Source organism: Nannospalax galili, unplaced genomic scaffold, assembly GCF_000622305.1.
Source record: "Nannospalax galili isolate Female #2095 unplaced genomic scaffold, S.galili_v1.0 scaffold467, whole genome shotgun sequence".
Classification (NCBI taxonomy): Eukaryota; Metazoa; Chordata; class Mammalia; order Rodentia; family Spalacidae; genus Nannospalax; species Nannospalax galili.
Window position 1 is genome coordinate 679,993 of NW_008357490.1, and position 12,477 is coordinate 692,469.

Below are 12,477 nucleotides of genomic sequence, written 5' to 3' on the forward strand. Positions count from 1 at the left end.
CAGTTCCAGGGGATCCAATGCCCTCTTCTGACCTCCAAGAGCATTGCATGACATGGGGGCACTTATGTATATGCAAGCAATACACTCATACACATAATAAAAAAAAGTAATACACACACACACACACACAAAGAAATGTAAACAACCTAAATATCCCTCAACTGATGAATGGATAATGAAAATGTGGTACATTTACATAATGGAGTTCTACTCAGCAGTAAAGAAAGATGAAATCATGAAATTTACAGGTAAATGGATGGAACTAGACACTATTTTACTTAGTGTAAAATAGCACGGACTCAGAAAAACAAGCAATGTATGTTCTTTCTCATTTGTGGATCTTAGCTCCAAACCCTTATATGTGAGTATGTATCCTATTATAACCATAGGAGTCAGGGAAATGGAGAGGAACCATGAGAGTAAAGGGGAAGAAGAACCCTGAGAGAGGGGGATAGTAATAGATGTTACCAATGGGGAAATGGGGATATTTAACCAGGAAAGGAGGAGGGAGGGTTCTACAAGGAACCATGAGGGTAAAGGGGAAGAAGGAGCTCAAGAGAAGGGGATAATAGGAGACAGGTGTCATCAAGGGGGAACTGGAGAAAATGGGGGTACTTTAGCTGGGGAGAGAGAAAGGAAGGTTATATAGGGGGAGAGAGAGGAAAGATAAATAATGCTTAGGTGGTATGAAAAAAAAAAAACAGGGAAATGTATTAGTCCAGTGTGTGTGTGTGTGTGTGTGTGTGTGTGTGTGTGTGTGTGTGTGCATGTGTATAAAAACACAGTTCTGGACAGGAGAACCCTTCCTTCAAGTTGTTGGTCATGATAGTCCAAGAGACTCCCAAAATAATACAGGCTATTGATGCATCCCACAATCAACTGCCTCCCAGAATTTGAAGACAAGATCCTATTGCTGAAGACAGGACAAACTCCAGACACAAGACTTGGAGCAACTGAACTGGAATTAACCTGGAAGCCTCTTCCCTGAAGACTAGCTCTCATAGTACCAGAGGATATTATTCAAGCTGCTAAGGGAGAAGATCAATCAGTAGTCCAACCCAGCTGTAAAGCCTAACAACCACAACAGTGACTGGTGCAGCACTATCTCTGTTGGTGTAGGAGTGGCACTTTTTTCTTGGAGGCAATCAACAGCTTTAAATTGAATTTAAAGCCTGTTCCGTGGGAGGGAACTTATATGTGGTACTGTAAAGATAGCCAAATACACATGGCTGGAGAAGTTATAGATCCTGGAGAAAAACCTACGACTGTCACATCCCTAGACAAACACAATTTCTTACTGTATGCTAAATAGGTATCCTTGTATTTACAGAGAAGTATACATCTCGCTACTCATCAAAGAAGCTTTTTTTTTTTTTTTTTTTTTTTTTTTTTTTCCAACAGATGGAGACTACTACAGAGTTCCACAACGGGTCAAACTCAGAGAATAAGTGTCTGTGGGATGCCCAGACCTAAGTGATACATCTACAATGCAACCTCTACACCTAATGCTCATGGAACTTAGTGGAACAGGGGGCTGGAGAATGTTAATGCATCTCTCATCTCTCACCAATGAAACTTCCTCAGGGAGTGGGTGATGATTAACAGAAATCCACAACAGGCCAAAGCATAGAGAACAAGAGTCTGTAGAGTGTGGGTCTTTGGGCAGGACTCTTATATTAAAATCCACCCACCCAGGGCTCAGAGGCCATTGTGGAAGAGGGGGTGGAAACACTGTTAGAAGCATGGGAAGTAAATGACCAAGTGGAAGGGATGTTGCTCATATGAACTACAGCAATGGTGACAACATGCACAAGATCCATTGAAACTCAAACCAGTCAAAAACCCAGCATAGAAGTGAGAAAATGAGTCAAAACCCCCCAACCTTGGCTGAGGAACTATTGGCAACTGATCACTGCTGGGTAAGAGAGAGTTGGTCTTGTTTAAGGGAGTGATGCTAGAAAGGCTGACTGCGCTCCAGTGAATGAACTCATACCAAAGGACGTATGCAGACACAAACTTGACTCGATAGGCCTTAGCATATAGGACCGAATGCATAGAGGCAGGGGACCTCTAAGGGAGGGTGCAGATAGGGGAGGAGGTCTAAATATCATTAATATGTAATTATATGAAATGCACACAAAATCAATAAAACAATAGGAACAAAAGATTTAATGAATCCAGGTGTGGTGGTGCATGCCTTTACTCCCAGCACTTGAGAGGTAGAGGGAGGTGGCTCTCCTTGAGATTTGGGCCTCAATCTAGTCTCCATAGCAAGTTCAAGATCAGCTGGGACTACAGGAGACTCTCTCTCTCTCTCTCTCTCTCTCTCTCTCTCTCTCTCTTTCTCTCTCTCTCGGTCTTTTTTGAGACAGCATCTTCCTGTAGCCCCAGCTGACCTGGAACTCACTATGTAGACCAGGCTAGACTCAAATTCACAGAGATCTGCCAGCCTCTGTCTCCTGAGTACTGGGATTAAAGGCATGCGCCACCATGCCCAGCTGACTTTCTCTCTCTTAAAAAAAGAATACATGAAATCCAATGGGGGAGGGCTATAGGAAGGTGCCAGTGGGGAACAGGCTGTAAGGAGGATTAAAACATACTGTATGGAATACAAAATTTCAATAAAAAATGTATAAAAGAAAAGAAATGAAAATGCTTGTTGACATGCTCTCCCTGGCTGCCCATTACTCTAGCCCAGACCTTTACCACCTACTTGCAACATACTAAGGAGGTGAGATGTCTCCTTTCTTGGCTTTCCAAGTTTAAGCCTTAGCTTCTGCCTTCTGTGCTTCTGGGCCAGAAAGAAAAATGACATGAAGGCTGAGTGTGGAACTGCTTCAGAGCCAGACTAGAGTCTTCACCACCACAGCTCTCCTGAGCAGCTGGTTTCATAAGGTCCCAGCTGACTCTAAGAAGGCTCCTACTCCAGCTCTGTGCTTTGGAGCAGGGGTCTGACCTCAGTGCTGCCACCACTTTGTGCCCTGAGAAAATCCCTTTACTTCCCCCAAACACCAAAGGCGCCTTCCTGTTCTTCACTGGCCCTAAAATGTGATTACTGAGCTATGATTTTGGAAAAATAGCTTCCCGGAACCTCAGTGTCATCACATCCACCATGAAGACACTGGGCTAGAATGATCACAGCCCACCCTAATAGGAACTTTCCTAGGAACTCTCTCCATTCAGGCTGTGAACCGTCACGGAAGTATTGATATCCTGGGCTATAATCTGCAGTCAACTCTTTCTTTGGAAACTTCACGGATGTCACCGAGGAGGTGTGGGACAAGGTTCTGAGCATTAATATGATGCCTACTGCCATAACGCCAGAGATGGAGAAATGAGGAGGCGGCTCAGCGGGGGTTGTAGCTTCTGTTAGGAGGCTTCACTCCATTTCCTGACCTAGGCCCTTAAAACGTTAGTAAAGCAGCTTTGCTGGGACTTACTAAGAACATGGTCTCAGAGTTGGCCTCAAAGACGTTAGCGTGAACTGCTTGGCACCTCGTTTCAGCAGTGTGTTATAGAAGGACAAATCAGACAAAATGGTAAAAGAAGCCGTGAACTAATATTAGAGGGCGAGGCCAGCCGGAGGATTGCGCAGGCATCGCTTCTTCCTTGTGCTCTGAAGATGCCAGTTACATCAATGGGGAGACAGTGGGGGGAGGAACTCCCTCTCGTTTCTGAGAACCTGAAGACAGCCCACCAGGGCAGAGGTAGTCTATAACTGGTATGTGGGGAGGGTGCGGCCCACCTTTCCTCTGCTGCCCGTTCCTGCCTCTGCTTATCATTTTTACCTCATAAATTCATTTCTGCCCTGTGGTAAGTTTCAGCCTTCCCTCCCGTCAAGGTGTGATATGATGAGCATTCCTGTTGTTGCTGTGGCTTTGTATAAAGGCCGGAAGAGGGGGGAGCCTGCTGAAAATGTTGCCTTTACCTTGGCAAAGATGAAATTTGGGGGGATTCTCCCAGAGTCTCTGGAGAATTTGAGGGGAGAGAAAGGAAGACTGCAGTAGAAGGAACAGGGATGGAAATTAACAATTTGCAAATAAGTTACAAATAAAATGAAAATAATTGTGTTAAAAATGAATGATTTAATGGTTGTAAATATTATAAATATGTACTGAACATTAGTGTACCCAAATTCATGAAACAATCACTATTGGACATAAAGGTACAGACAAGTTCAGATACAATCATAGTGGGTGACTTCACTTTCTCAGTAGATAACTCAACAAAGAAACTATACATAGATCAAGCAGACTTAGCAAATCTACAGAGTAGTTCATCCAACAGCTGCAGAATGTACATTCTTCGCAGCAGCCTGTGGAACATTCTCTAAAATATATCACATTTTAGCCAGTAGATCTACCCCTATCAGCTGGGTGTGGTGGCACACACCTTTAATCCCAGCACTTGGGAGGCAGAGGCAGGTGGATCTCTGTGAGTTCAAGGCCAGCCTGGTCTATATAGTGAGTTCCAGGACAGCTGGGGCTACAGGGAGACCCTGTCTCAAAAAACACCCCCCCCAAAATTGAAATAATTTCCTGTACCTCATGGTATCTTAATAAAATAATATTAGATACCAGTAGCAAAAGAACCTCCAGAATGGGGGGCTGGAGAGATGGCTCAGCAGCTAAGAACACTGACTGTTCTTGCAGAAGACCTGGGTTCAAATCCAGGCACCCACATGGCAGCTAACAACTGTCCATAACTCCAGTTCCAGGGACTCTGACAGCCTCTTCTGTCCTCCACCAGCATTGCACTGCACAGGCACACTTACCTACATGCAGGCAATACATGCATACACATAAAATAAAAATAATAAAATATGAAAAAAGAATCTATAGAACATATACAGACACAAGCAGATTAAACTTTCAAATGCTCAGTAAGAATGACTCATTTCAATAGAAGAAATCGGGGGATTAAAAAATTCCTAGAATCAAAGGAATATGAAAACTTACTGGAACTTTTAAGACAGAGCAAAGGTAATCCTAAGAGTGAAGCTTATAGTTTTGAGTATTTATATTTAAAAATTGTGGCTGGTGAGATGGCTCAGCAGGTAAAGAGCTTGCTGCACAAGTTTGGCAGCCTGAGTTTGATTCTTAGAACCCACATAAAAGTAGAAGGAAAGAACTGACTCCATAAAGTTTTCCTTTGACCTCCACACACACACACACACACACTGATTAATAAAACTTAAAAAAAAAATCCCAGGGAGATCTCAAATAAATATGCTAGCAACACACTCCAATGTCCCAGAAAATTAGGAACAAGCCACTCCCAAAGTTGGTAGATGGTTAGTTGACTGGGCACTCAAGAAGGCACAACCTACTTGCAGTGCTATTACAATTTCTACCCTCCCTGAGTTTAGTTACTGTTTGCATTCCTAGGTCCACAAAGCCATTATTCCACCCAAATGTCCTGTTTGCAAGGGCTTAGTCACATAGGTGCTTTGAATTACCCTCCCTGAGTTTAGTCACTTTTTGCATTCTTAAGTCCACAAAGCCATTATTCCACCCAAATATCCTGTTTGCAAGGGCTTAGTCACATAGGTCCTTTGAAAACAAGAAGAATTTGTAAAGGAGCCTTATAATCTTTACTCTTAAACTATTTGAAAATGGACCATTATATTTTGTTTCTTACATAACTGAGAAAAAAAATACAGAAAAGCACAAAACTCAACAGTAACAGTAATTATGCAAACTCAGAATGCTTTAACATTGAAAGTATGATACATGAGCCTATCTTTAGTGTGAAGACTAAAAATGAAAGCAACTATAAATAACTACTTTAATATGTTAAGAGGCAAGGCATACATTCACATAGACACAAAGACACATCTACATCTTAAATTTTATTTTAAAAAGTTAAATTTAAAAAAAGAAAAAGTTTTAAGGAGTCAGGCAATACAAAAACTCCACTGTGCATTTTTTGACTCTCTCTGTTCATATACTGTAAATCTGACTAAGAGTGGTAAGCAGTAACTGTGTCACGGCCTGGAGGTTATGCTGTCTTGAAATTTTCTCAACCTAACAAATTAGTCCTTTATTAGAAAAATATTTATTCCATTTTGAAATATGTGCATGTGCATGTGCAGGTGACTGCAGAGGCCATACCCATTGGATTTCCTGGAGCTGGAGTTATAGGTGTTTGTGATCTATCTGATGTGTGTACTGGGACATGAACTTGGGTCCTCTGCAACAGCAGCAAGTGCTCTTAACTGCTGAGCCAACTCTTTAGCCCCAGTCCTTTACTCTTTAATTAATCTTTACTCAAATTTTCATGACATGGATAGAACATAGCCAGATGTTTTTCCAGAATCTAACATGAATGGACCAATTCCTGACAGAGTCTCTGTTTCATTTCTGAAACACCATTTCTTACCCACAGGGGAAAGACCTGGTTATATGAAAAGATAAACAGAATAGACAACCCATTAGTTCAATTATGAAAAGAAGGAAGAAGACACTAATAAATAAAATTGGAAATGGAAAAGGAGGTATTACAACTCACATCACAAAAATGAGAAAGATTAAAGGACATTATGATCAAGTTCGCGCCAATAGTCAAAGAGTAACAAACACATACCTAAACAGATGATTCTTACCAAGACTGTCTCATGAAGGAATATAAAATATGAACAGACTGATAACAATGACTTTGTATCAATAATAGCAACCTCCTTTTAAGGAAATGCCCAGAGACAGATTTCACTGCTGAACTCTACCAAGCATGTAATGAAGAATCAGTACTAATTGTTTCCTGTTAGAAGAAAAAAATTGAAGAAAAAAAGAAGTCTTTCCCAAACACTGTATATGAGACACAAACCAGACAACAAACAACCAAAAGAAAACCACAAGCCAATAGCATCGGTGAACACAGATGCAAAAATCATCTATGAAGTACTCAGAAAGAGGCAGTATGCAAAACCAGCAGACAAAAATGAATAGTATTGCTATATATACTTTATTTCAAATAGAAGAAAGCAATCACCTTTAGAACAGCTACAAAAAATACCTTTTAAGAATTTTCTGGTCTGCAAAATGGTTCATCACATAAAAAAAACTCAGATGCAAGCCTGATGACCTGAGTCTGAGCCCTAACACAAAGTGGAGAGAACTGACTTCCTCAAGTTGTGCTCTGATCTTCACATGTACACCGTAGCATGCATGCTCCTGCACTCACATACCTATACATACACACAACCAATAAATATATAAAATAATTTTAGCAGGGACTGAAAGATCTATATAATGAAAATTATAAAACATTGATGAAAAGAATTGAAGAAAACATAAAAAGTTAAAATATATACCATGTTCATGGATTGGAATAATTACTGCTATTGAAATTATCATATTATCTAAAGTGAATTATAGATTGAGTACCATCTCTATCAAAATATCAATTTCATTACTCACAGAACTACAAAAAGCAATTAAAAAATTTTATCTGTAGCTGGGTGTGGTGGCACATGCCTTTAATCCCAGCACTTGGGAGGGAGACAGAGGCAGGTGGATCTCTGTGAGTTCAAGGCTAGCCTGGTCTACATAGTGAGTTCCAGGACAGCTGCAGCTACAGGGAGACCTTATCTCAGAAAGACCAAAAAATGTTTTTTAATGTAATCACAAATATAAATAAGAAGAAACATAAAGACATTTTGAGCAAAAAGACCAGGGTTGGAGGTATTACAGTACCTGATTTCAAAATATGCTAGAGAGCTGTAGCAATACGAATGGCATAATATTGTCAAAAAAACAGACATGCAGATGAAAGGAATAGAAGACAGGGCTTAGAAGGAAACCCGTTTATCTACAACCAACTGATTTCTTGCCAAAGATCTTAAAAACATGAATAGGAAAAAAATCTCTATGACAAAAGGTGTTGGTAAAATTACATATCCAATATGTGACAGAATGTACCCATGAGAAGGGAAAATTAACCTAATGTGGAACTAATGAACTATGATATCAGTATAACTTTGTTCTGTGTGGTAGAGGAATTAACACTAACAAGTATGTTATGTACCTTATGTATTCCTAATAAGCCTAATAGTAAATGTGTTTTCCGATATATGTAGAATTACCAGTAAGGACCTTGGAAGCTTCTACTTGTTCTCAAATCATAAAGGAAAATCTTCCACTCGGAACTTAGTCTCAGGTTGTGGCACCACAGGACAGACAACCAGAAAACCACAGTTTCTGTAAGCACCTTGAAAAATGCTGCCTTTCGCAGTTGTCTTAAGGAAACATCTGCTTATAATGTATCATGCTTATTAAAATGGGATTGTACTGGCGTCAGGACTATATCATGTTATCAAATGTCACAACCCTTGCCCACACTTGTGCAGAATATTTGCTTTTGTAAAATGTTGGTCATTTAAATTTCCTATAATAGCCTAATGGGCATGTACACATCCATGCTGAAAGTCTCAAATCCACCAATACGGTTACTGACAAAGGATCACTTGAAAAATCCTATAGAAACTTGTATTTCCGGTCCATGCCTCAGCTTCCCTGGAGCAGGTGCTCAGTCTGATGCCCTCACACAATAAAGGAAAACTTCCTCCACATTCTGAGAAGGGCTTCAGTTTTCTCACAAATTCTGGTCCGTCTTGGATTAACTCTAACATCTAGACTTCTATCTTTCACCAGCTACAAAAAATCAACTGAAAAGTCCTAAGTACCTGCATATGAGACCTGAAACTACCTTCATAAGACACAGTTACTGTTTTGGAGCATTGGGATACACAAAGATTTCTGTTGTGAAACTATTTCCTCTGACTGAGGGAGACAGGAGGTTCATAACTCAGGAAGTAAGCAAAGTGTACAAGGTCCAGAAAGGTCAATGAAATGTACAAGGCTCAGAAAGATCCTGAAAGTTACAAGATTCACAAGGCCCTCACCAAGGCTACAAACAGTAACAACAGCTCAGTAGAGGAAACGCCAAACCTTTGAGATGCCTTAAATTGTGCAAGGATGCAGCTTTCAATTCATGCTAAGGTTGACGTTGTAGTGATACAGACTCTCGAGTCACCCATGCTCCTGCAAGTTCTCTCTCATTCATGTTCCTGTAAGGAACCCCAATAAACTCACTGGTTCACTAACCTAGACTTGGGTGGAATCACTTCTTTGGTCTGTTGTAAGTGCCCTATCTGGAGTGACTAGACATTAGTTTACATATTCTCTGGAAAAGTCACACAACATTTTTTACATTTATTTGTTTATTTAGTGTGTGTGAGTACATGTGTGCCCACCATGGTGCATGTGCGAAGGTCAGAGTTAAAGGAAAAGGGGACCATATCAAACTGAAAAGCTTCTTCACAGCAAAAGAAATAATTAACAAAGTGGTGAGGAACATCCCCCCAAAATGGGAAAAATATTTGAAAACTATTCATCTAAAGAAGTTTTGAAATGCAGAACATATAAGGACCTCACAAAATTCAATAGCAAAAACTCCAGATAATCCAATTAAAAATGGGTCTTAGGTCTAAATAGACATTTCTCCAAAGAAGTCACACAAAATCAATAGGTGTATGCAAACGTGCTCATCATTACTAAGCATAATCAACACGAAAATAAAACCACCCACTCCCAAAAGAATGGCTATTTTCAGAAAGGCTAAAGATAACAAGTGCTAGTGAGGATATGGAGACAAGGGAATCATTGCACATTATTGGTAGAGGTGTAAATTAATACTACCATTATTGAAAGTGTTAGGTACATCTGGCTGCGGATCATCGCAGGAAAAACACAAAAAGACTCCAACAAAGTAAAATTTATTGGAGGGTCACAGGGGCTGGCACTCAGCTCAGGAGTGAAGGCAGCCAACAGTCTAACGGCCTCTGTGGGGAAGTTCTTATGGGGCTTTGAGAGCAGGGAAAGCAGTAAAAACTCTTTACAGTTTCGGTGGGAAGCATGGTATGTGCATTGTGAACCTTATTGGGGGAAAACGTCTTGGGCTGAAAACAGCTCTTGCAGTTACTGTGTCCTAGGTCATGGATGCATGGGGCTTGTTTATCTGTCTGCACATGGTCAAGGGTTATGTTGACTCAGTTCATTTTGCATTTTATGGTGGCTTACAAAATCAGGAGGGTCGGGGTTGCCCTGAGCCCAAACTCTTATCAGAAAGCAGTACGGTGGTTTCTCAAAATTACAAGACAACTCCCATGTATATATCCAAAGGAAGTAAAATCAACATACCAAAGAGATATCTGCATCTATGCCCAGTGTAGCACTCTCTAGAGACAAGAGTCTAGAAATGTGAACAGCCTAGTCCATCAACTGCTGAAAATGCAGGATGTATACACTGAAATATCGTTCAACTATAAAAAGCCCTGTCATTCATGAAAGCCTGGATGAAATTTGAGAACACCGTGCTAAGTGAAGTACGCCAGACACAGAAAGATGAGTTTTGCATGATCTCACATATGTGAGATCTAAATGCCTGATTTCACAGAAGTCGAGAGTACACTGGAAATCTCCAGCCAGGGAGAATAGAGGTAGGGAAGGATGGAGCAACGGTGGGAGTGCATTCCGAGTTAGAGTGGTATAGGAGCACGAACTTCCGTTGTGCTATTGTACAATAGGGTGGCCATAGACAACAAGAATGGGATGTACATTTAAAAAGCCCAGAAGAAGGGATTTTGAAAGTTTTCACCATAAAGAAATTATAAACATTAGAGGAGATAAAAGATGCTTAACTTGAGTTAAACATTATGCAGTGCATACCAGCATCAAACCACAATATGGCACCCTTATTATTATGGACATTTTAATGTGTCAGTTTAAAATAAAAAATCACTAAAGTACACACTAGTACATAGAGGCAGCAGGAAACTCAGCACTTGTAATAAGATTAACAGCTTATCCTTATCAGAAACAGTGGAGGTCAGAGGGTTAAAGATGTTCATGAGAGGGGAAAGTACTTCACAGGCATGGAGTTAATTCTGACTTACATTACTATGCACACTTAGAAAAATGACTAAATTTCAATTATTTTGAAGATGGGGCAAAGACAATAGATAATAATATTCATCTTCCTCCTCCTCCTTAGGATCTGAGAAAACCCTGCTCAGTAAAGTACTGAAAACTGTTCTAGTATTTTCTCTCCCCCTCCCCTCCCCCTCCTCTCTTTTCTTTCTTTTTTTCAGACAGGGCATCCTATAGCCCAGGCTGGCTTTGAATGCACATAGCCAACGATGACCTTGCACTTTTGATTTCCTGCCTACACCTCCAGAGTGCTGGAATTATAAATGTGTGCACCCACATCTGGTTTACCCTGTTCTGAGGATCAAACCTAGGACTTCATGCAGGCTAGGCAAACCCTGCCAACTGGGCTGCATCTCAGCCTGAAAAGCATGTTTGTTTGTTTATTTTTTTAATCACTGTTTCTCTTTTGTATTTTACTTTTGAGCCCTTTCTTCATCATTTTTGGTAACAGTAAGTAAGCTCTTGTAAACAAAATGACTCAGAAAGCTTTGAGTGTTCAGTAGAACATTCTACAACTGACATATGTAAAATGTTGGTGACCACTTAGTACTAGGAATACCTGGTGCAATCTGGGAGCTAAATTTTTTATTAAATTATATTAAACTCAAACGTGAGCACATGGAGTCCGTGGTTACTTCTGCTCCCTTCCTGGACAAGTGTAAACAGTTTATTATCTGATTACTTTAGTTTTAGCTGGGCTTTATTTTTAAAATATATTACTTATTATTTTTATTTTTATGTGTATGACTATATTGTCTGCATGTGTGTAACTGCACCCGGGTCAGAAGAGGGAGCTGGATTCACCAGGAACTGGAGTTGCAGGCAGTTGTGAGCTGCCATGTGGGTAATGGGAACTGAATCCTAGACCTCTGCAAAAGCAGCCAGTGCTCTTAACAGCTGAACCATCTCTCCAGTCCAGCTTTTTATTTTTTTATTTTTTTAGCAACCAATAATCAATTTACTAAAATGATTGATTCGGCATTTGTGACTGTGACTTTAATCTTGCTATGTGGCTTGGTACCAATGGAGGAAATCTGCCTCAGAGTCAGAAGAACTGTGCCAGCCAATGAATCACTTGTGGGTTCTTGTCTGGAACCATGCCATGTCTCTGAGCCTTCACCGTGGGTGTTTTCTTGGGTGAATCTCAGAATCTCGACAGGGATCTGAACTGGTACTTTCACTTGGAGATTCCTTTTGTGCCTGTGAGCAAGTCAGTGCACTCTTTCCGGGATTCCCATCACTGGGTGGGTAATACTGACTCAATGAATCAGCAGCTCTGCTTCTACAGAGGTTACTCTGGCATCTTCAGAAGGCACGGCTTCTGGATCGACTTGTTCCTTGTAAGAGAGCACAGTGGTGAGTTAGGACCAGGTGTGGGTGGAACAGAGCCCTGCCATGCCGTAACCGAGTCTCCTCAAAACATAAACCCTGGTTTGATAAGCATTTTCCCTGAGGAGGACAAGGAAGAACCAGCAGCAGTCGCTGCCAA

The 12,477-nt window shown here is 40.7% G+C and overlaps 1 pseudogene; it reads left to right on the forward strand.

The window, feature by feature from the left end:
* Positions 1 to 413: 413 nt before the first annotated feature.
* Positions 414 to 3,749, forward strand: LOC103751623 (annotated as a pseudogene).
* The last annotated feature ends 8,728 nt before the right edge of the window (positions 3,750 to 12,477 follow it).